The sequence below is a fragment of the Phyllostomus discolor genome, chromosome 1 (assembly GCF_004126475.2).
Source record: "Phyllostomus discolor isolate MPI-MPIP mPhyDis1 chromosome 1, mPhyDis1.pri.v3, whole genome shotgun sequence".
Classification (NCBI taxonomy): domain Eukaryota; kingdom Metazoa; phylum Chordata; class Mammalia; order Chiroptera; family Phyllostomidae; genus Phyllostomus; species Phyllostomus discolor.
The window spans coordinates 130802146-130826575 of record NC_040903.2 but is presented as its reverse complement, the minus strand read 5'-3'; the positions used below and the strand labels follow the sequence as shown (position 1 = coordinate 130826575).

Here is a 24430-nt window from a genome sequence, read left to right as displayed (position 1 = left end):
CATTAATTAGACCCCAGCTGGCATCTGGTGCATAGGTGAGGGGCCAAGCCTTTGAGAGTTGAATAAATTAGGCACAGAATCAGGTTGGGATGTGGACTTTAGCCAAATGGGCCAGAGGGATTAGTAAATTATTTTTGAAATACTAAAGCAAGACATGCAATACAGCAGGAATGAAGGAAGAAAGTGGTAAATTCTATGTGAATATGGGTGTTTGGAATCTCCTCCAGGTGTAATAGGTGATATGTCTGTGGCTCTTGAACCAATTTCATCCCCACTAACTGATAAGGATGGGACTCTGTATTGCCAGGCTCGATCATGATTAATTCTAGAATTACATGAAAAGGAGCTTACAAGATAAAAAAAAAAAAAACAACTTTTAGGATCAGAGCACAAGCAGGCAAGAGCAGAAACTAGCACTAGCTTCTCTTTCCCAAGTTAAACATCTCAGCATTCTTCAACCTTGTCCTGGGTTTCCTTTTAGTTTGTTGTCTTCTACATGCTCATTTCCATTCATTGGTCTATCAGAGCTGAATTAGTGATTGTAAATTTCTATTATCAGAACACCATGCAGAGAATCTTCATTCACTGCTATATTTGCAAGTGAGTCATTCCAAATACCAAAACTTTATATCAACTTGTACTTTTATTTATTGTTTTTGTTGCTGAAATTGTACTACATTATTTAAGTGCCTTCTTTAAACAAAATATAATTAGCACAGCTTTTTTGATCATTTTGTTTTTGTCAAATGCTATAATGAAAACTCATCCTGAGATCCTTCAGGTCTAGTGTTGACATATTCAAAAAACATAGAAGGACCAATGGGTGATCATCAGGGAAATTAAACAAATTCATCTAAATATTTCACTATGTTACTTCTCTGTAACCTGCAAGCAATACCAACATTAAGCTCCAGCTCCAACAATATGAAAAATAAACCAAAAAGAGGAAAATATGACTGCAGTGTAGTAATATAACAAAGAAAATTCTAGGAAGATAGCCAAGCAATGCACAGAAAGTACAATTGATCTGTTGCTTTTTGACTCTTTCTACCTTCAGGGATGTTTTCCTCCCTCACTTGTTGCTCATATGTCTGCTTACTATTTCAAGTCTCATCTGTTGCATAAAGTTCTCTCACATGAAACAATACCAATAAATATCTTCTTGGTACTCACATTTTACGTTGTATCCTGTTACAGTACTTGTCACATTGCATTAATGCTAATTGATTTTATGCCTGCCTTCCCTAGCAGCATGAAGATAGGGACTGTTTTTTGTTATCTGTGTCTATGATAATCCTAAGGACAGTGTAGGCACTTAATGTATTGTTGTTGAATTAATGAACTGATGAGCTTAGCTATTTTAGACTTATTTTAAGATACACTGAACTAAAGTTAGTGAAATATTCATTCATGTGATACCTGTTATGTGCCTTGCATTGGGAATTTGGCAATGATCTAAATATAGAAGGTTCTTACTCTTATGGAACTTACATTTTAATATGGAAATACAGTGATGCCTTGGTACTCGTTGTCAATTCATTCCCAGACTCCTGATGAGTGCTGAATCTGACGAGTATCAAATGATGAAACATTTTCTCTTGTGGGGCAGTGTCGTGACTTATACCAGTTCTAGCAAATGGACCAAGTCCTAAGCAAGTGCCAAGTGCTGCAACATTTTTTGCTCATCAAAATGGTATGAGTACAGGGGCTGACAAATTTGGAAGCCTGTGAGTGCTGAGGTATGACTGTATAGTGAACAAATGAATAAAGATAGTGATAGGAAAATTAAAGACAAAAGAGAGTAACTGTAATCGATAGTGGGGTTGTCACTTTAAATAGTGTGATCAAGGCAGACCTCTTTGTCAACGTGGATGATTGAATTGGACTTGAAAGAGGAGGATCCAGCCACACAGAGAACTGTGGAAAAGATCAACAGTGCCCTGAGAGAGGAAACATGCTTCCTGTGTTTAAGGCAATGATATAAATGTACCAGGCTTATATGTAATTGAAGTGTAGTGAGCAAGAAAGATAATAGCAAGTGATGAAGGAGAAGATACAAGCAGCAGACAAATCTGTGAGGTCTCTTACAGGACATGGTAGGAAGTGGTGTACAAATTATAACTTAATTCAGAAGGTATTAAGGGAGAAAGGCTATTGCAATTGTCCAAGTGAAATACAAAACTCATAGTGGCTCAGAGGAGCAAGCAGAGATTTAGAAAAGTAGACAGATTTGGGAAATATTTAAATAGCACAGTGAACAGGTCATGAAGACAGATTGGATCTGGGCATAAAGGAATGGGAAGAATTTAGTCTGGCTCCTATATTTTGGGATTGAACACCATGTAGATATTTGCCCCATTTATTGTGATGAGCGAGTTTTTGGGGGGAGATCAACATATTTGGGGAGGGAAATTATGTTCTCTCTTGGATGTGGTATATTTGAGATGATTCTTAAGATTTCAAATGGAAATATTGAGCAGGAGCTTGGTTATTGCAGCTAATCAGCATATAGATAATTAAAGCTCTGGGATTAGATGAAATAAGGAAATATCATTGAGAAAAAAAGAGCCTAGGACCAAGTTCTGTGATGTGCCAACATTTAGCAGTTGGGCCCACCTAGCAGACTGGAAATGATGGCAAATGAGGTAGAAGGAAACTGAAGACAGTGTGATTGAAGGCAAGAGAAGAAGGTGTTTGCAAGAGATGAAAATGATCATTTTCCTTGAATGGTGTTAAGAGGTCAAGCCAGATGAGGATGGAACACGGTCAGCCATCTATATCTGCTGGTTCCTCACCAGTGGATTGAACCAACTGCAGATTGAAAAATAGTTGAAAAAAGTTACATTGTTGCTGGTGTATATTATGGAGTTAGGCCTATGACATGTGTGTCTGTACTGAAGAGGTAGACTTTTTAAATTCTCTAAACAAGCCCTGGCTGGTGTAGTTCAGTGGATTGAGCGCGGGCTGTGAACCAGTGTCACAGGTTTGATTCCCAGCCAGGGTACATGCCTGGGTTTCAGGCCATGACCCCCAGCAACTGCATATTGATGTTTCTCTCTCTCTTTCTCCCTCCCTTCCCTCTCTAAACATAAATAAATAAAATCTTAAAAAATTCTCTAAACAATATAGTATAACAACTATTTACATAGCATTTACCTTGTATTAGATCATACAGTAATTTAGAGATCATTTAAAATATACAGGAGGGTGGTGTGTAGATTTTATGCAAATACTGCACCATTTTATATGAAACTTGAGTATCTGAGGATTTCGGTACCATGGGGATACAATCTCTTACAGATACTGAGGGAAGACTATAGTTATTTTTAATTTGATCAATGGAAGATGTTGAGGGCCTTAACAAGAGTTTTGTCCAGAACAGAGGCCACGTGGGAGCAGTTGGAAGAGAGAACGAAAAGTGAAAAAGGCAAGACAATGCATGTATTCAGCTGTGTTTCCCTGTAATGGAGATAGAGCTGTTGGCATTAGATGTAGAGGGGACTTTGGTATCATAGAAGTTTTCTTTTTTTTTAATGGGAGATTTTAGAACATGTATTTGGTACATTGAAGACAATGAACCAAGATAGAAGAAAAGGTAATTTTAAGGGAGAAAAAGGATAATTACAGTAGAAAAATTCTGGTGTAGAGGAATTTGAAAGGGGGTAGGATCTGGAACATAAGTGCAAGAGTTGTCTTTTGCTAAGATCAGGGAAACTACTTTCATTGCAACAAAAATACAGAGAACTTGGATGGATGCATGCTGGCAAGTTGATAAATATAAGGGGTAGGGTGTCTTTTTTCTCAATGAAAATGCTAGGTTAATTTAGAATCTCAGCGTGATGGGTCAGTGAATGGTTGTGAAGGTTTATATAAAAGGAGATAATTTGAAATTATTGTCTTCGATTATGTATAAATGAATGTAACTGGAGAAACATAGGATTTTAGGAAGAGCAGAATGCCTATTTGAGAATAAGGGTAATGAATTTAGAGTAAAACCTGTCAGGAAAGTTGCATGATTTCTTCTAGCAACATCGAGATCTGGAGTGTAGTGTGGAGTCATATATACTTAATTTTAACTGGAGTTGGCATTTTAGTGGGTGAAGTGCTGGGGAGTCATTACAGTGGTGAGCAATGGACTTTCTCTTGCGTAAAGAGGAAGAGGAGTCATGAGTGATGCAGAAGGATCTGAGGAGAGTGTAGTGTAACAGAAGGCAGTACCCAGGACAATAAAACGCTAGTAAGTTCATGTTTTAGCATTCTTTGTCTTATTGTGCTGCTTTGAGTTGTAGTCAAAAGAAACAGACACTTGAAAGAAAAATTTTGAAGGTATTGCAATTAATAGGATTAATATATTCCAGATTTTCTGGTATAATTTTTATCTAGGTTTATGGGAGGGAAATAATGGTAGAAATTTTATCACTTATCAGCAGGAGAGATCAAGAATTGTTAAGAGAGAACACATCTGAAGAGAAGGTATAACTGATTTAGAGATTAGAAAATGTTTTTTCTTTATTGTACCAAGCATAGAAATTAAGGTCTGAGAAGATAAATATAATGACATATTTTGAGATCTAGAAGTTTGTTTTAGAACATTTCTGAGCTGGTTATGAATTTCTCACTTGATATTCTGTATGACCAAACGTCACTATGGAAAAGCAGATTGAGATTAGGGAGTGTAATCCACTGGAGGAGCAAACCCAAAATCTTGGCCAGTGATGTAACCATCCAAATTAAACTTCCATATTAGCAGAGGAAAAGAAAACCTAGTTTCTTAACTTTTCTGTTGTTAATATGGCCTTCATTTTGTATCCCTTATAATTTGCATATTGCCTACCACATATTAGAAGTTTGACAGAAAGCTTATACCTGAAAAGAAAATAAATCATTACATTTAGAGTTTCATTTTTCAGGAAAAGTAGGAAGCATGTTTAACATTCTTTATTATAGTGACTGTAAAATTTTTATTAATATTTTTCCCTTGTCAATTTGTTAATTTGCTTTCCTTTCATGCAATTATTTGCCTGTGCATGCCTCTTTTTTAACCAGTCCATCTTGCTAAAATATATTGTTGATATTGATCTATTCTAATAACTTTTCACTTTCTTATTAAAATTTTTACAACTTTTTAAAACTATAGATAACTTTAGAAAGTACAGATAAACAAGAAAAAGGGAATTTTTTCTCATAAACTCATTTCCTTAATATAAAGATTGTCTTTTTTTCAATGTATATTATATACATCTACTACTTGGTAACTTGATTTTTCAGTTTGATTTTCCATTTTGTCAGATATTCTCATAATTTTATATTGTGGATATATTAAGATTTATTGAGCTCATATGTCATTTGAGAGGATGTTTATTTTTATTTCTTTTTTTTGATAGTGTGAATATTTTATAGCTAAATTTGTATGTACATCCATGTTTATCTCCTTAGGAAAAAGTCCTAGAGCAGAAAAACTGGATCAAACAATATAAACATTTTAGAATAAGTAAATATTTAAAAATTACCTAATTAGAAAAATTGTACTGTGAAAGCATCTTTATTTTACATATATGACTTTTTATAGGGAGCTGAAATTTTGTAGTAGCAAGAATTCTTAGAAAAATACTTGATAGTTGATTGTATAAACTGTTATTTGGGCACAAAAATTCAAATTACTCTGGTTTTTTTTTTAGTACCTCTCTGATTTAATAAGGAAATTATCCAGTTAAGATTGTATTGGATTATATTTATGCTAAATTTTATTTTAAAAAATACAAGTGTGTGCAACCAAGTAGCTAATAAAATTATATGCCATGCTTACACAAGTATTGCAGGAGGAATGTAAAGATATGGCTGTATCATTCACAGCAAATTACTCATCTTTAGTCCAAAGTGTCAGGACCATTAAAATAAAACTTACACTCTCCACATAGTAAAGGCCATATCAAGGCCTTTACTCTTCTTTTGAAAATGACTCTGACTGTGCTTGTACATTTGCATGCAGGTTTGTTTAATTGCTACTTGACTCATCTGTCATAATACTAAGCTCTGGGATCACAAAAGATCAGATTCCCAAACTGCTTCCTAGAATTAATTTAAATATTAATGTTGATACCTTGAAAAGATTCAGGGGAAGGTGGGTTTTATTGTTACTAGTAGCCTGTTTCAGTATTATAATCCCTTGAAAAAATTCTAAAATTATGTATTAACTCATCATTAATGTTGTCCTTTTATATATTTAAACTGTAATTTTGGGGGAAAACATCCTCTAGAAATATAATTATAAATCATAGGTGTATTATACATTTTCATGAGTATGTTTTTGGTTTAGTGATCATTATGACACATTGAGTTTTTCACTGTTAATATGTTTACCTTTTATCTGTTCAAATTTTTTATCTCAGATAATTTTTTTAATCATCACCCGAGAACATGCTTATTAATTTTTTTTTGAGAGGGGGAAGGGAAGGGGAGAGTGAAGAAACATTGATATGGGAAAAAAACATCGATCCAATTTGTTGCCTCTCTTACATGCCCTGACTGGGATCGAAACCTGCAACCCAGGCTTGTGCTCTGACTGGGAATTGAACCCCTGACCTTTTGGTTTATGGGATGATGCTCCAACCAACTGAACCATACCAGCCGGGGCTCAGATAACATTTACACAGAGAAATTAAATACATAAATATTAAATCAGTAATTTGATGAGTTTTGACAAATACCTGTACCCATGTGACCACATCTTGATAAAGATACAGAACACTTTCATAACCCAGAAAGCTCCTCATTTGTTTCCCTTCCATGCCAATTATCCTGGTTACACCAAAAAAACTTTTCTGATGTTTTTACCCACAAATTTATTTTGTTTATTCTAGAACTTCATAGAAGTGGAATCATACTGTGACAGCAAAATATTTGTAATATTCATCCACATTGTTTTTATATAAGCAGTTTATTCTTTTTGTTAAATAATATTTCATTGTATAATGTATTTATTATTTTTTTTCTTGATGATGGATATTCAGAGCTGTCCGGTTTTTGTCTATTATGAATCAGACTACTATAAGAATTCTGTCTTTTTGTTGAAATGCATTTTCATTCTCTTGGTTAAATACCTAAGAATGGAATTGCTGGGTCATAGGTTGGTAAGTATTTATTTTTAAAAGAAATTAGCAAATTGTTGGAATTTGCTGTATCATTTTACATTCTCGTCAGAAATTTATGGTAGTTCTGATTGCTTCATAGACTGACCAATAATTGGTGGCATTAGTATTTTTAATTGTAGCAATTTTAGTAGGTGTGGAGTGATATCTTACTGTGGTTTTAATTTGCATTTCTCAGTGACTAAAGATGTTGAATGAATTTTTATGTACTTAGCCATTCATGTATTTTCTTTTTTGAACATCTGTTCAGGTACTTTACCTATCTTTTAATTGGGTAATTTAACCTCTTATTATTGATTTTTAAGAGATCTCTTCTAAAGTCTTTTGTCAGGTATATGTATTTAAGAATACTTTCCCCTCATTTTCTTATTTATTTTCTTAATTCTATATGTTGATGTACGAAAGTTTTCAATTTTGATGAAGTCCAGTAAATCAGTTTTTAATGTATTTTGTCTAAAAAATCTTTCCTCACCCCAACATTGCAGAAATACTGTCCTATATTTTTCTACAAGTTTTATTGTTTTAATTTTTACTTTTAATCTGTGATTTACTTTGTCTTAACTGTTGTATATGGGGTAAGATACAGATTGGTGTTCATATTCTTAACAGGGTTAATATTCAGTTCCAGCACTATTTGTTGAAAATGTGTTTTTTTCCCCCTTTGAATGGCTTTGGTGCCATTATTTTACACCATATAAGTATGTGTCTATTTATACACATGCTATTTTATTGTGGCAATCTTTATCCATATGCAAATGCTACACTTCATTGATCGCTGTGAATTTTGATGTCAGGCATTGACAATCATCCAACCTTGTTCTTTATTAAGGTTTTAGTTATTATAGGATCTTTGTATTTTCCTATAAATATTAAAATCAGATTTTTATTTCCTTAAAAAGCCTTTGGGGGTATGATTGGATCTCTAGATCATTCAAGTGAAGGGAAATTGATATCTTAGCAATTCTGTTTTTTAAGTATATTTTATTGACTATGCTATTATAGTTGTCCCAATTTTTTCTCCTCTTCCCCCCCTCCAGCACGTACTCCCTACCCTCCAGTATTCCCCCCACCTTAGTTCATGTCCATGGGTTGTACATTTAAGTTTTTAGACTTCTCTATTTCCTATTCTATTCTTAACCTCCCCACTATTTTATGCCTACCAATTATGTTTCTTATTGCCTGTACCTTTTACCCCATTCTCCCCTTCTCTGCCCTCTCCTCACTGATAACCCTCTATGTGATCTCCATTTCTTTGATTTTCTTCCTGTTCTAGTTGATTTCTTAGTTATTGTTTCTGTTTTTTTAAGTGTAGTTGTTGATAATTATTAGTTTGTTGTCATTTTACTATTCATAGTTTTTGATCTTCTATTTCTTATACAAGTCCCTCTAAATTTATCTGGGAAGCACTTTATTTGCCCTTTCATTCTAAATGATAGCTTTGCTGGATAGAGTAGTCTTGGATGTAGGTTCTTGCCTTTCATGACTTGGAATACTTCTTTCCAGCCCCTTCTTGCCTACAAGGTTTCTCTTGAGAAATCAGCTGATAGTTTTATGGGAACTCCTTTGTAGGCAACTGTCTCCTTTTCTCTTTATGCTTTTAAGATTCTCTCCTCATCTTTAATCTTGGGTAATGTGATTATGATGTGCCTTGGTGTGTGCTTCCTTGGGTCCAACTTATTTTGGACTCTCTGAGCTTCCTGGATTTCCTGGAAGTCTATTTCCTTTGCCAGATTGGGGAAGTTCTCCTTCATTGTGTTTTCAAATAAGTTTTCAATTTCTTGCTTTTCCTCTTCTCCTTCTTGCACCCCTATGATTTGGATGTTGGAACGCTTAAAGTTGTCTCAGAGGTTCCTAAGCCTCTCCTCATTTTTTTGAGTTCTTGTTTCTTCATTCTGTTCCAGTTGGATGTTTATTTTTTCCTTTTGTTCCACATTGTTGATTTGAGTCTCGGGTTCCTTCCCTTCACTTTTGGTTCCCTGTGTATTTTCCTTTATTTTACTTTGTATAGCCTTCATTTCTTCCTTCATTTTGTGACCAAGCTCAGTCAAACTGCGAGCATCCTAATTACCAGTATTTTGAACTTTGTATCAGACAGGTTGCCAGTCTGCTCATTGCTTAGCTCTTTTCCTGGAGCTTTGATCTGTTCTTTCATTTGGGCCATATTTCTTTGTCTCGATGCACCTGTTATGTTGTAGGGGGGTGGAACTTTAGGTATTTGCCAGGGCACGGTAACCCTCTTTATTGTGTTATGGTGCTATCTGTGGGGGAGTGGTCAGAGAGGGAACAATTCCACTTGCCCGGCCCTTGCCTCAATTTCTGTCACTTCCCTCACTTCCCACAAGTGGATTGTGCCCTTTCAGGTGCTGATTCCCAGGTGGGTGGGTGTTTGTACATTCTAGGATCCCATGGACCTCTCCAACAGACTCACCTGTGAGACTGGGAGTACCTCCCGCCTTCGCAACTCCCACAGGATTTTATTGTCAGAGGTTTTGAGTCTTCAGTTTCCCAGTTAGCCAGCCCCTGCCTTGCCAGTATGGTCCGCCACCTTGCCACCAGCTGTAGGAGCCTGTTCTGCATGGTGTGGGCCCAGCTCCCACTCGGAGATGCACAGGACCCATGCCCATGGCTCTCCTGTGGAGAATCAGGCCTGCAATGTACCTAGGCCACTATAAGTCTTGCGTTTTGCTAAAACTCCCACCCTGAAATGAGGACTATTATGTATTGGGTGGTGAAACCCAATAAAAGCCTGTCATGACAGAGGCCATGGCTTTTGCTCCTCCCAAGAGAAAAGCCATTCTGTCCCTTTTCTCCACCGGACTCGGTAGTCTGTGTGAATGTCTCATTTCATCCATAATGACACAGACACTACACGCTGTTGTCTGTATCAACCAGCTGCATGTCTCCACCCCTCCTGTCGGTCTGGATGAATATTTCTTCAACCCCTTGGTTTTTGGAGTTCCATGCAATTTGCTTTTCTGGCAGTTCTGGTGGTTCATTGTTTTTAAATTGGTCATTATCCTTCTTTTGGTTGGTTGAGGAAGCAAAGCGTTTCCACCTATGTCTTCATCTTGGCCAGAACTCCCAATTTTATTTTTTCTGTTAATGGTATTTCTCACAATCTTAATATTAAGAAGCATACCACATGATTTAAATTGTAAGAATATTAAAATAGTCAAATTTCATTTTCCTTCATTCTTTATATATATTGATATGTATTTTAATATTTTTATTCAAACAATAAATTGTCTTTCAAAGAAATTGTAAGATGTACTCATATGTTTGTCTATACATGTATCATTTTAGGTGCTTTTTATTTCTTCATGTTGGAATGAATTTTCATTTTGTGTTACTTTGCTTAACTTGAATAACATCTTTGAGTATTTTCTTTCTCCCTTTCTTTTCTTCTTGCTTCTCTCTTTTTATCTTTCCCTCCTTTTCTTTTTCTGTTTTCTATTACACATCTGCTGTTGTCAAGTTCAGATCTCATGTATCTTTGGTATTCCAGATATATTTTCTTCTTACCCCATTATATGGTAGCAACCTAATTTCCTTGGTAGTCAGCATCAGCTGCCTCAGCCGGTTCAGTAACCACCTTTCTTACATATTGATTCAGAGGCATGAGGAGCCTTAAGCAGCCAGGTGACAGTTTCAGTTTCCAGTTCAATAGAATTTTTATGTCTCAGGTGGAAGTTTTTCTCTCTTTGGAACTGGGATCACTGGATCAGCAGGACCTGTTTGTAGAAATGAAAAGCAAAAATTTTCTTAGTGGATAACTATGGGTAATAGTGAATGAAGCCATCATGTTTCTATCCCTTGATTCCTGGACCTGTGAATTCTGTGTGCATAAAAAGAACCACATATTATACTCTGATTTAGAGCATATACATTGTCATGTGGAACCTTAACCTAGCCTCGCACGATATTGGCACCTAACTGGTACCATAACCAAGTGTTGAGAAATCCATTCCAATGTCTTTTCAAGCCAGCTACATCAAGATAATGGGGAACATGGTAAAGATCACTGAATTCCATGAGCATGGGCCCATTGTCACACTTGGTTTTCTATGAAGTAAGTTCCTTGATGAAACAATGCTATGTGGAATCCCATGATAGTACAGGTGCTCTATAAAGTCTGTGAATGGTTGTTTTTGCATAAGCATTGCATTCAGGGAAGGCAAATCCATATCAAGAGGAAGTGTTTATTTCAGTAAGAACAGTAAAGAGTAGATTTAGTAAGATGGTAGAAGAATAGAATGTTGGGATCCAAGAATAGGGCTTCAGGGATTAGGGATTAAAGAGAACTAAGAACAAGATGCCAGTAGATTTTATTAGAATAAATGATTCAAGAAGTTGTGGAAAAGTCTTGCTTTTTGTCTGGAATGTTGGCAAGAAACTTTATTTTATTTTTTTTAAGATTTTAATTTATTTTTTGGGAGAGGGGAAGGGAAGGAGAAAGAGAGGGAGAGCAATGCCAATGTGTGGTTGCTTCTCGTGTGCCCCCTACTGGGGACCTGGCCCTCAACCGAGGCATGTGCCCTGACTGGGAATCAACTAGTGATTCTTTGGTTCACAGATGGCACTCAATCCACTGAACCACACCAGCCAGGGTAGAAACTTTCTTTTAAAATGTAGGAAAGGAACCTTGGTTGTTAGATCAGAGTGGCACAGATAAGTAGCATTTCATCCAAATCAGTGTTTCTCAGACTCTCTAGATGAAAGACCAGTTCTTTCAAAATATTTTCCAGGGTGTTATGAACCACAGCTTTTATAACATACAAAAATAATTACCAAAAAGTGAAATGGAAATATATATAAACATGCAGTATTCAAGCATACATTTTTGTTGTTGTTGTTATTGGGTTCAACAGCCATAAAATTGCTCTGTGACATTCTTCTAAATGTTTCATTGCCTCCTCTTCATTTTAGTACCAGCTTCATTGTGGTATCACTTTCAGACCTGTAGTAGCCTCTGGACCATACACTCTAAATGCATAACAGAAAGTTGAAAAGTGAAAGGGTTGTTTAGTGAAGGACTAGTGGGCTGAAGATGACAGCTGGGAAGCAGGAAAACAGAAGTCCTTATTCCTACCTCTGAAGAAACGTCATGTGAAGAAGGAGTTATATATGGACTACTTGAGAGGGTTCATATATAACCCTCTTCAGAGAGAAGTGTCGCTGAAAGTGAGATGGGTGTTTTTTTTAATTGAGCTGATATATAAAGGGTATTACACTTAAGAATATACGAAAGTATCTTAGAAATGAAAAGGTTCTTCCAAAGACTACAGGTGACAAAAGTGCAAGGAAGGTAGGTGAGAGAAGCAGCTAAGACAAAAGAAAATTAGAGTTTTAGTTGACTTAGGGGAATTGAATATAATGTAAACTGTTTTTCATTGAGATTGCTCTTCAATAAATTGCTTTTAAGTGATTTAGATGGTGTTTCTGGTCCTGTATATAAACATCAATAAAAGAATTTCAGGGACATTTTTATTAAAAATGTAAAAAGTATAATTGATTGTCCTATTGAAAAACTAGGTAGGAAGTGTCCTGAGGACTGTATCAAGTTTCCAAAACTTTTGGTGCTATAGTCAACAAATCAGTCCACAAGTATTTACTTGTTTTTGATGAAGAACACTAGTTATATTTATAACAGTCAATGATAATTAGAGTCTTATCTCCAAGAGAAGATGCCTTGTATATAATATTTAACTTGTTGATACTTTGATTTGTCATAAAATTTTTTAGTTTTTCCCCTGTTGCAATCTTAGAAATTGGAGTGGCTTATTTTAGGATTTAACATTGTATGGGCTATAGTTATTATACAACAAGAAAATTAAGAATGAGCACTTAAGTAATTGACTGCTCTATTGAGATTACAACATTTATAATAGCAAACAAAGTGTGCAAACCAAGAGGGGAGGCATCTTTGATTCCAGGAATACAGCTTAATAAACTATTAAACTGTGGCTAGCATCCAGTGAGTACTAATAGCATTTCCTGAACTCTGCTTTGTTGTTTTTTACAATAGCACAAGAAGCATCTCTATCCTTTTGTGCAATAACTGCCAACTTAACATCTAGGTTATACCATTGTTTGTTTATGGATTTTGAGAAAATCTATTGAAGTTTACTTAAGAACCAACTCATTACAATGGTATTATTTACTGAATTTTGTTTTGCTGACCACCAGCTAACTATAGGGTTCAGCATTACAAGTTTATAACTGTACAGAAAGGATCAAAATACCACATCCTAGGAGTGGCATTAGCCAGAGAAGTAAGTTCATCATCTTAGAAGTAAATGCCTTGCAGCAGTGAAGAGATTATACAAAATAACTTGTATCAGACTTCTTTCATGTGATAATTTTATAATTATCTTTCATTACTTCAATTAAAAATATAGGTTTAAGCCCTGGCTGGTGTAGCTCAGTGGATTGAGTGTGGGCTGCAAACCAAAGTGTTGCAGGTTCAATTCCCAGTCAGGGTACATGCCTGGGTTGCAGGCCATGACCCCCAGTAACCGCACATTGATGTTTCTCTCTCTCTCTATCTCCCTCCCTTCCCTCTCTAAAAATAAATAAATAAAATCTTAAAATATATATATAACTATATATCTTAATTACTTTTTCGTCATATTAAATAGCAGAGATACAATACTTTTCTGATATAATTCATATAAAAAATTCAAAACAATTCTAGAACTTTTATTCAAATTGAAGAGGAAGTGTGATTAACAAATTAGAATTTTTAATTGTAATCTACTGGAATTTGTTATCTCAAGTCTATTTAACATTTTAGATGACCGTCTTAAACATCTGGAAACTACCAACCAACTATTATTAAATTCTATACTAACATATTTCAAATTTAACTGTAATGTATTAAGTATGATTTTAAATCCATATAGTTAATAATTATTAATATAACTAACAAGTCATACATTAGATATGTAAGGCCTTGTGCTTAGATAGCCATGTTTCTTTTATTAAACCTGAAGGCTGCCCCAGCAGATTGAGATCCTGAGAAACTGTGGGTGTGGTAGAAGGTGTGCCTCTTCTCAGGACAGCAAATACTACTGAAATCAAGGGATTGAATAGCCTTTATTTTTGGCTCTCCATTTTCTTGACAATCTATTTAAATTAATTCCTTGGATTTATCATCCTACCCTTCTTTTACTCCCAGAACAAGGCCCATATGCAGTGCTGTTTGATATAACATTCTACAATAATGGAAATGTTTTCAGCAGTGTTCAGTTTAGTAGCCATACAGTTGTTTTGTTTTGTTTTGTTTTCAGTAGCCATACAACCAGTTTTGAAAACTGTTTGGCAGTTTGTTATACAGTGGAAGAATATCTACTCTGACCTAGCAACTCCATGTCTAGGTATTTATCCAAGGAAAACCAAAACATATATGCTGTAAGACTTTTAGAGGAATGTCCATGGGAGGTTATTTATAATATCTAAGTATTGAAAACAACTCGTGTCACTTCATTAATTGGAAAACAAATAAATTGTGTTACATTCCTAAAATGTAATATTTTTCATGAAAAGAATGAATTTCTCATGCACACAGAAGCATTGATGAATCTTTAATACATATGTTGATTGAAAGAAGTCACACAAAAGATTAGAGTTAAAGGCTTTGTTTTTATAAAGTTAAGGAACAGGCGAAATTATCCATGATATTACAAAGCAGAACAATGGTAGCCGATGGATATGGGTATAGATTGGCTAGAAGAGGGAGCCCCAAGACCTTTTGGTGTGACAAATATTCTATATCATGAACAGGGTGATCACCTAAATATGTAAATTTGTCAGAAATCCATCAGTTATACAATCAGAATCTGCATTCTACTCTATATAAATTTTGCGTAAAATAAAACCCCTACAAAACAATGGTTTGGCCTATGAGGTATGTTTTGTAAATAAGTTCCCCATTTATCATGATAATTTTTTTTCTCTACTTCCAAGTCTGTCTTCTGGTTTAGGCCCTATATTCCCTCTGTGGAATCTTGATGTTTTACTGCTTTCCTCCTGATGGTCCCACCTGTATTAGTACATTGCAGCTGTATCCCAAGCTTTAGATGTTTAGACTTACGCTTCTTATGTGGGAGTCAGTTAAAGGGCATATCATGAAATAGCAATTGTTTACATTTTTTATCTTAGGAAACATGACACTCACTTTGCATATTTCTGTGCTTTAGAAATTCTTTATTTTCATATAATTTTGCCCGGTTTTATACTCATATGTTTATAAGTTAATAATTGCCTAAATATTGTTTAGTGGCATATGCCTTTAATTTTAGAAGGAAATGAATATGGAAAAAACAAGATTTCTGTAAACCAAATTCAGATCATTTCTTTAATAAACAGCATTAGATAATTTTGAAGAACCATTTCATTTGGCACTGGAATCAGAAGTGGATGTGAGGGAGAATGCCAGGCAAATGATTTCCATGAGAATATGTAGGAGGAAGGACAGTGCACCCATAGAAGCAAGGAAGGCATGGTATTTCTGTGAAGGGCTTCCGGTGAGAAAGGGTCTGATGCTGTGTAGATAAATCAGATATGTGTAAAAACTTGCACAAAGACAAAAAAGGTTGTAAGAAATATCTGTATTTGGTAACTGTGGATAATTTAGCATGTCTGAAGTACAGCAATGTGTGCATGGAATTGGGGAGGAATGAGAAAATATTTAATAAGTCTGACCGGTTCATGAAATGTCACTGTCATTCTCCAAAACTTGCTGTTAATTCTGCAAGCAGTGTAAGCCAATAAAGGAAATCAAGATTGGATAGGTAGGAGTTAGTGTAATCAATCAGTGTTGTATTTTAGACAGTGCTCTTTGGAATATTAATTAGCTCTGAGATGCAACCCCAAACCATATGCATGCACACTCACACAGATTCTCTTTTTTTAATTAATGGATTTAGTATATTACATTGTAAATTTTTAAAATTTTATCAAATTTATTGTGGTGGCATTGGTTTCATGTGTACAATTCTGTGATACATCATCTATAGCATAGTGTGTTCACTACCCAAAGTCAGGTCTTCTGTCACCATATATCTGATCCTTTACCCTTTACTCCCCATCCCCCATTCTCCTTTCCCTCTGGCCACCACCATAACTCTTGTCTGTGTCTCTGAATTTTTATTTGTTGTTCCTCTGTTTCTTTCAATTTTATTTTCCACATATGAGTGAAATCATATGGTTCTTGACATTTTCTGACTCATTTTGCTTAGCATCATATTCTCAAGATTCAGTCATGTTATAGTAAATGGCAGTATTCACCTTTTCTTATGGCTGAGTAGTAATTCATTGTGTATATATGTACTACATCGTTTTTATCCAGTCATTTGGCGATGGATATTTCGATGGTTTCTGTGTCTTGGCCATGGAGGCTAATGCTGCAATGAACATAGTGTGCATATATCTCTCTGAAAAGTTGTTTTCAGGTTTTGGGGTAGATACCCAGAAGAGGGGCTGCTGGGTCACATGGTGATTCTATTCTTAATTTTATGAAAAACCTCCATACTGTTTTCCATAGTCGTTTTACCAATTTTCTTTCCCACCAGTGTGGTGTACAAGGGTTTTTTTTTCCTCCACAGCCTCTACAACACTTGTTATTACTTGTTGATTATTAGCCATTCTAACAGGTGTGAGGTGGTATCTCATTGTAGCTTTGATTTACGTTTCTCTAATAGCTAGTGAAGTTGAGCTTTTTTTCATACATTGTTGGCCATTTGTATGTGTTCTTGGAAAAATGTTCAGGTCCTCTGGCCATTTTTTAAATTGGTTTGTTTGTTTTTTGTTGACTTGTATGAATTCTTTGTATATCTTTTAGATGTTAACATCTTAACAGAGATGTTGTTTGCAAATATCTTCTCCCATTTGGATGGTTGCCTTTTTTTTAAGATTTCATTTATTTATTTTTAGAGATGGGGAAGAGAGCCAAAAAGAGGGAGAGAAACATCGATGTGAAACACAATCAGTTGCCTCTCTAAGTGTTTCTGTCACAACCCAAGCATGTGCCCTGACTGGGAATCAAACTGGCTGCCTTTTTGATTTTTGATGGTTTCTTTGGCTGTGCAGAAGCTTTTTAGTTTGATTTAGTCCCATTCATTTAATTTTACTTTTACTTCGCTTGCCTTTGAGGTCTAATTCATAAAATCCTATCAAAGCTGAAGGTCCACAAGTTTAGTATCAATGTTTTTTCCTATGTATTTTGTTTCAGGCCTTAAATTTAGGTCTTTGATCCATTTGGAGTTAAATTTTGTGTATAACAGTTTAGTTTGATTCTTTTTTAAACTACTCTGGTAATTTTGATTTGCAGCCAGCTTTGGAGACTACTGCAGTAGAGAATAGTTTGGAGACTGGGGGCATGACACTTCCCAGTTAATGAGAAACTTAGAGGCCAAATGAAAAGTATGACAGTGGAGATAAAGAATAAAGCACCTTGAAGGAATAGGACTTGGTTTGATTTCAGGATAAAGATAAGAGGGAGCTTAGGATGATTTAATGCCATTATAAGCAGAAAATACAGTAAAGAAATATATATTTAATATCACTTACGTTTTAGGTACCTTGTCCACTACTTAGCAGTGAACAAACACACTTGGCTCCATCTTCTTCAAGTTTGCAGTTTGTACAAAGGAGAAGTAATTGGGTTTTGGCATTTTCATGTGAAGACCTGATGATTTCAATTTTATACAAGTAGTGTCTTTTTGTATGTGATTTATATTAATATACTGAGTATATACAGGTATATATGTATACATATACACGTAGCTTTTATAAGTTCTTCATTTAAAAGAAAGCATTTCCAGTGTGATAAAAGGATAGCTACTTTTTGTTTTATATTCCTAAAAAGAGCATTATGATTTTATTTAAAAAAAATTTTATCCTCACCTGAGGACATACTTATTGATTTGAGAGAGAAAAACATTGATCGTTTGCCTCTCGCATGCACCCTGACTAAGAACCAAACCCACAACGTAGGCTTGTGCTTGACTGGGAATCTAACTGTGACCTCTTGGTTCATGGTATGACACTCCAACCAACTGATACACACAAGCCAGGGCAAGAGCATTATGATTTTAAATACTATGTGAGCCTTAGAATGTGCAATTAAAAGGAAAGAAATAATTGCCTATGTGTTTTTCATTAATTTAGCATAGATTCTGTTGGGTATAAATGAACTGAGGTAAAAGGTAATAAATCTATATACTAGCTTGTCAGTATTTCATTTTGATCTGTATTGACTATTTCCTAATATCAGGTTAATGTACTGTTTACAAATTCTTTGAATGTCTAATTGCTCAAAGTTCAGATTTTTAAAGTTTCTTATTATTAACTTTCTCTGTAGTTCTGTTTCTGTTCCTTTTGCTACTATACATATGTGTGTATACTATATATTTTGTTGATAAACTAAATTATACTGCCTGAATTTGAATCCTATTTCTTATTAGTTGCATGACTTGAAGGAGTCATACTCAGTGCATCTGCTTCCTTCTGTAAAATGGGATAATTTCTAACTCAAAGGACCCACATGAAGATTGGCTGACTTAATGCATGTAAGGTGCTTAAAGCAAGGCCTGGCACATACTAATTAAGAGTTGATTGACTGTCATTAATGATATGTGTGTTAACCTTTATGAAATAGAGACTCAAATCACAGTTTTTCAAATGAATAGCTTTTTGTGAATATAGCTAACATAATAACTTTAAACAGCATTACAAAAATGCCACTTTAATAGCATAATATACTAAATAAATACCTATATACATGTTGATACCTTTTTAAATAATTGTCATGTTTACTCATCCTTTTGCTTTGTGGTTTAAAATGTTTCTTTACATTAATCTTTTTGAATAAGATGATAAAACACTGCATTTGTTATTAAATCCCTAGTTATTTACTCTTATGTGGTGTTTTTGAAAGTTTTATATAATTAAGATATGTATGTATAAGTATGTAGAAACATGTTATTGCCTGGCATGTTGCCTGGTGGGTGCTGGTGTATGGCCTGGTGGATGGATGCTCAGTGACTGTTTACTGAATAATTTGTGTTTCATACACACAGACATCCTATGTGGTTTCAGAGACTCATTCACATAATTACTGTTTTTCTTTTTTAATCTTCAGTATTTTTAAGCCTTTGAGTATAATATAAATACTCACTTAAAGCAAGTTGTTCATATTTTGCCAGGGCTTTGAAAAAACAAGTTACCTTTTTGAACTTGAAAACCCTTTATTCTAAGTTATTGTAATGTGAGAAAAGCACTCTAGTTATTTTTAAATCTAAAATGAAGTAATTTTTAAAACTTTTTCTAAGTGAAGAGAAATGAAAACTTACTTATATAATCTTAATTACTTCCAAACATCTGTAGTTCAAAGTGCATAATTCACATTGACACCAAAGTTTATTTCTGTTTTGACTGGAAGAGTCTGGTATTATTTTTTGTCTGCAAAGGAAAAAGCTCTATGACATCCAAGTGGGAAGATGTTTGATTGTCCCGCTGGCTGGCGTAGCTCAGTGGATTGAGCGCGGGCTGCTAACCAAAGTGTCGCAGGTTTGATTCCCAGTCAAGGTACATGCCTGGATTGCAGGCCATGGCCCCCTGCTACTGGTCATTGATGTTTCTCTCACTCTCTCTTTCTCCCTCCCTTCTGTCTCTAAAAGTAAATAAATAAAATCTTTTTTAAAATTAGGTAATAGTTTAAAAAAAAAGATGTTTGATTGTAATACAGTCAAAATGATTTGTGACAGAGCAGATTGTAGAGGAGGAGAAACAGCAGCTGTTAAAAACTATTGTCTTAATAGTAGAGAACTTTTTATTGAAAACTTAAAGCATGTTATCTTTCAAAAAGTCAACGTGAAGTAAAACAATCACAATGTATTGCCTGCTTGATATAATTCTTGCAAATTGACTAGTAAAAGGAGATCACTGGTGAGAACAGATTTTGTAGTAATTATAGGCCAAATTTATTTTATAAAAGTTGCCATTGATTTTTGTGTTTTATATGTCTAGGTTAGTCATATTGTAGAATCAGTTTTGTTTGTTTACAGAGGCAAATGTATTTCTTTTCTTTATGAGCTTAAAGAGCACAGAGTCATAAACCCATGATATTTTTACCCTGCAGCAACTTTCCAACTTTTTAAAATCCATATTGCCCCACTCACTTACTCCTATTATTTTGTAGGAAATCCCAGACAAAATATCCTTTTTATATCCAATTTTTATTGTGTATTTTTAAGAGGTAGGAACTATTGTTTAAAATATAACTACAATCCCATTATATCCCCAAAAATATGAACAATAACTTTTTTTAAAGATTTTATTTTTTTATTTATTTTTAGAGAGGGAAGGGAGGGAGATACAGAGAGAGAGAGAGAGAGAGAGAAGAGAGAGAGAGAGAAACATCACTGTGCAGTTGCTGGGGGTTCTGGCCTGCAACCCAGGAATGTACCCTGGCTGGGAATCGACCTGGGACACTTTGGTTCCCAGCCCATGCTCAATCCACTGAGCTACGCCATCCAGGGCTTGAACAATAACTTTTTAACATTGTGAAACATTTCATTGGTTTTCAAGTTCAAACAATTTAACTGTCGCAACTTTTCCATCTTTGTTTTACATCAGTAACTAAGTAAGAATCATACATTGTAAACAATTGAACTATTAACACTTAATAGACTCCCCTTCAGTCTCTTTTCTAAGTATTTTTTAAACAAAATGAGTTAATTTCTTTTTTTTAATAAAAAAAAATCTTTTTATAGCTCAGTGGATTGAGCTCAGGCTGCGAACCAAAGCATTGCAGGTTTGATTCCCAGTTAGGGCATATGCCTGGGTAGAAGGCCACGGCCCCCAGCAACCACACATTGATGTTTCTCTCTCTCTTTCTCCCTCCCTTCCCTCTCTAAAAATAAATAAATAAAATCTTAAAAAAAAATTTTTTTTACTTAATTTTTACTGTGTTTATTTCCATTGCCATTTAGGCCCCTTACATCCCACCCTTCCCCCAGGGATCACCACACTGTGGTCCATGAGTCAGTTTTCTTACAGTTTCCCAGTTTGTTGCATCTCTGTAGTGTCATTAAATATGTTCCTGATTTCTCTTTTCTCCTGCAAGTATGAAAGTTTAATCTAGAAGCTTGATCAGATTTAGTTTTATTAACAAGACTACATTATAAGTAATTTTGTGTTGTTTCATCTGGAAACACATGTTAAGTTGTTAAAGAGCTATGTTATTAACAGGTCTCAGTGTCTAGATCTCTTAGTATATTGATTTCAAAATTGCGATATTCTAACACTCCCTTTCTTTATTACCTTGAATATTTTTATAGTCATCATCTTATCTATGGTTTGATTACATAGTAGTGAAGTTTATATAAGAAAAAGTGGATGAATTCTTGGCCTACTATGTTTAGTTCACTCACATTGACAATTCCCCCAATAATCACAACTATTTCTTAAGTTTTTATCATTATAAATTCAGTAATTTAAACACATTGTATTGTATGTGTCAATACATATATATTGTAGTTACTACTATATTTATTGATGCTCAAATTGTCTTTAGCTAGTGGGGAGCTTTTCAAGTTGGCTCCTGAGTCCTTTCTGATGTTTCTGAATCATATTGTGCAATTCTTGTCCCAGACCTGGAGTAGGCCACATATCCATGGAGTCCTTTATTTGCAGTCAGAAATAGTACTTGCAACCCGCAATAGGTACTAGGGGTGTTCATCGCCACTGCTTTACTATTGTTTTTAACCTTTTTCAATGGGCAAAACTAGGAAATACATACACACACCACACACACATTTCTAGAAGATAAAACTCTTTGTATCTTCATCCTGATATTTCCAATTCAAACTCTAAATTAAAGGAATTTCACTTAAGCTTTTAATCTTTCATCTGTATCTTTTGCATCTTGTGTTGAGAATCCTAGTTCTCAAGGACACTATAATAATATACAGTTAGCATTTACTTAAGTTCGATTTGAGTAATACAATTTTTTAAGTATAAATAAGTATATATAAGAAAACTCTTAGGCATTGCAAATTCACGCATTGCAACTCTTAAGAACTTTAATATTTGGCAGTATATGAACAGGGATGATGATGGTGTTATTTTAACGTGTCAGTTGAAAAGAGAATTATCTGAAACCATTATATGTTACTTTATTTAGGGACATACATCTTATCTAATATCTTTCTTGGTGTTTTCCTTCATTAAGGTAGGAGTGATCGTTAAACACCTGAAAGTGGAGCCTTTTGGAACACTTGCCACTTTGGTCCCTGGACCTTGTCTTCTTTCCCCCTTACACTGCATGACCAGGGAAATAAATGCCCTCAGTGCAAAAATAGTTTTATTGCTCTTAAGCGGTACTTATTTCTTTTTTGCAGTACTTTTAAAAATTGTCCTGGGAGCACTCTCCACCCATTTGTTCAGAAGGAATGAAAGAACATGAAATGAAGAAATAATAGAGGTTTAAATAAATCTAAAGAAATCTTAAATATAGTTAAATCCAAAAGTATATTTGACAAGAGCATTATGTATGTTTTTATTCAGTTCAGAGTTATTGTTGGCTCACCACAATTTGATTTCTAGGTCAATGTTAAATTTAAATCTCATGAAGAAATTAAAATAAACATTTCTGAAGATCAAGCGAGTGAATTCTTTTTTTATATCTTGTAGATAGGGAAGAAGTCTCTATTCCTGGGTCATTTCTAATTTACTTAGGAATACAAAATTAGATGGTCAGACAACTTGTGACGATGCTCTCTCACTTTCCCCAGATATTTCCACCTCCATTCCTCTTCTCTTGTATACTTTCTCTTTCAGCTTTTAAAATGATGTGCTCAGACAAGCCCAACTCGGATGTAATCTGGTCCATTAAACATTCTTTTACCCCCATAGCCAGCATTATCTATCTCACCTTTGTAACTTCATAGTTTATATGTAGTAATTTCATTTTAATACTTAATGCATAATTATTTTGTACTAAAATTGAAAATGTACAGGATAATTTTAGTAGAGAATATTTCTGTTAGATTGTGGTACTTACTTCTGGGTCTTACTCGTTTTCATGCCTCATGATGTGTCTTCACTAAACTCACTTGTTCTTTGCATTTCAATGAAATGTTTTGTTAAAAGCTAAAAAAGGACAGTTTAATTTGTAAATTATGTGTCCCCTCCAAATAAAAACCAAATGATATCAATTCACAAAGATTTCACTCATGTAATTTTTTTAAAATATGACCTGTGAATTAAGGTGTCACACAACACAGGTAGAATAGACATGGCCATAGAAGGGACCTGCCACTTTAGATTATATTTGCAGAACTCAGTTTCAGCAAAAACTGTCTGGTTAGTTAATACTAATTTTAACAGTTTTGATTTTGTGATTAGTATTTTACTTTTTTGTAAATGTGTTTTTGTTTCATAATTGTATTAACATGCTGAGGCATGTATATATACCCCATTGTATTTGTACATAAACATCATCATATAATTAAGTCACTATCAAGAGCCTGATATCCTTTTTATGAAAAAGATTTGTATGTTACTCAAAGTTAGGAAATGATGATACAGACTGCAGGATATTACAGAGATTAGAGGCAGAAGGAGTCAATGTTAGAGTAGTAAGAAATGCCAGTTTGGATTATGACAGCATCTTGATTATAGCCTAATAATGATTTTTAGTTCATTATGGCAACTAGCCAAAATAATTGAGAAGTAGCTCTGCCTAGACCTTGAAGCAATATGTATGGTTACTTATTGGTTGTTAATTAAGTATCCTAATTTAAAAAGAGATAAAGTGATCTTTAACTTTTTCCTGAAAGATGGAATTTAGCACTTGTTTCTTTAGCCAATTTCTTCATTGTGTTCATATGGGCCTGATTTCCAGCATAACAGCTTATATCCTGTACAATTTTGTGTAAAATCTTTGATATGATCATATTAAGATCTTATATGCAAATGGCATGATATTTCAATGTTGTTTTGAACATAGACACTTCTATTAGCCCATTTTTGCTTTTATTTATAATGTCATCACTCATATTCTTATTTATTCGCAGTGTGTCAGAATGTCATTTCACATTTGTTATCACTTGATTTACTTCAAAATAAGATGTAGCTAAATAGAAATTTAAAATACTTGTTTTCTTAGTTATTTCCAAGTCTTAAAGCATACTGTGGCTGTCACTTTTTTCCCTGCACAATTGTTTCTTTAGATATTTCTAAAAAATCCCAGAATAAATATTTTATGATACTTTTAA

At 34.5% G+C, this 24430-nt stretch overlaps 1 protein-coding gene across 4 annotated transcripts in view; it reads left to right on the top strand.

The window, feature by feature from the left end:
- The window catches only part of MIPOL1 (mirror-image polydactyly 1), a 308179-nt gene that overhangs the window by 108495 nt on the left and 175254 nt on the right, over positions 1-24430 (top strand). The window lies entirely within an intron of this gene.